This window comes from Protopterus annectens, chromosome 15.part0 (genome assembly GCF_019279795.1).
Source record: "Protopterus annectens isolate FY-2018-M chromosome 15.part0, PAN1.0, whole genome shotgun sequence".
In the NCBI taxonomy this organism is placed as follows: domain Eukaryota; kingdom Metazoa; phylum Chordata; order Ceratodontiformes; family Protopteridae; genus Protopterus; species Protopterus annectens.
Window position 1 is genome coordinate 460,816,521 of NC_056749.1, and position 1,976 is coordinate 460,818,496.

Genomic DNA, 1,976 nt, shown 5'->3' on the forward strand with positions numbered 1-1,976 from the left:
ATTGCCTGTTGAATATGTAAAAAAATCTAAAGCCTATTCAGCAACTTATATTTTATGAGTATGAACTACTTTATTTTTTAGAATGATATAGCACATTCTTCTTAGACACCTTGTACTGATAATTGTATTATTTCTTGTTTTTGTGTTATTTAATTCTCAAATTTCTGTTTCTTTCAGTTCAGATCAAATGCACTTACTATGGGTATTGGCCAGGAAATTTATAAACTGGAAATGGATCAGCCCATCTCCTGCATTTATGAAAATATTTAAAATTATTATGTCCATACATAATAAATAAGCATAAGTATTAATGATAAGAAACAGAGAAAAATTACTAAATCTTAAATTTAGGCCAAAATCATGCATTCTTTGTACAAAGCATGATAAAAAATTCTAACTTTTCAATAATGCATGCTATTGATTTGTAGTTATTTAGTACTTTATATTACTTGTCTTTTGGGGGGAATTATGTTTTTCCCACTTTTGTATGTGCTCTTTTTTGCTTTAATAGGAAATAAAATGGTGGCAGCATTAGTATTTTACTTATATGATAGTGATTCTATTTTAAGTAGTCTATTTTCAGTTACATTTCAGTAACAAAGTATGATATATATATATATATATATATATATATATATATATATATATATATATATACGCTCTGGTTTCCTCCCACATTCCAAAGGCATGCAGTAGGTGGATTGGACACCCTAAATAGGCCCTAGAGGTGTGTGTGTGTGTGTGTGTGTGTGTGTGTGTGTGTGTGTGTGTGTGTGTGTGTGTGTGTGTGTGTGTGTGTGGTGTGCACCCTCCAAGAGGGATGGGCCCTGGGCTAGCAACCTGAGCCCATCAATCCATAACTGCTACGGAAACACCAAGTGCTGAAAGGTGCTCCTTGCCTGATGTACCACATTGTGTGTAAACAGGAAAGATAGATATATATTTCAGGGGAATGTAAGACATAGGCAGGCTATCTGATGTAAACAGTGATCCCACTGCTACAAATGGAAGGTACTGGTGGTATTGTGTGCATATTTTAATGTGTGAGATGCAGCTTTGCAGCAAAGCCATTTCTGGCATCCCATACATCTATTTGAAAATAAGCTCCAGAATGACCAAGGCATCATTAAGTAGAAAGGTCTGATACAGAACTGGCTAAGCCAAATAACAAAGTGTAAAATGTATAAAGACTTCTCATCTTCTTTTTGTCGATTATTTAAAACTGTATAGCTCGTCAGATGAGGAACTAAAACCACAACTGCAAAACATTTTTTCAGATGATATAAGAATGTCATTTGGTCTTGGTAAATGTGCAAAAGCAAATTTTAAAGCAGGAAAAGTGCAGCACCAAGAAAACATCAGTTTGGGACAAGAATGTGATATAAAAGAACTTGAGCAAGAGGGGAGTGTATAAATATTTGGGAACTGATGAAGGATCAACAATAAAACATGAACAAATGTGAATAGAACTTAGTAAGGAATATTTTAAAATATTTAAATTAATCCTGAAAACAGTATTGACATCTAGGAACAAAATTCAGGATATAAACCAATTTGCTCTTCCTGTCCTAACTTATAGTTTTGGAGTGATTGACTGGCCCCAAAAGGTGTTGGGTAGACTAGATAGGAAAACAAGAAGGCTGGTTCATGCTCATCAAATGATTTATAAAATTCAGTGCATACCAAGATCATATATTCCCCTTTCTGAAGAAGGTATGGGCCTACTTGAAATTGATTACATGTATAGATCTGCAATTGTGGGACTGCATATAAATCTGCTGACCTCACAAGACCCAAATATAGTAGAAGTTTTTAAACATGAGGAGAATAAGTCTAAGATGACTTCCCTTCTTAGTCTAGCAGAAGCGTATATGCGTCAAGCAGGAATGGAAATCAAACAAGAAGTAGATAAAAATCAGGCAGCAACTGAGTGTGTCAAAAGACAAAAGAAAGAATATAAGGTGAAGGATCAAATG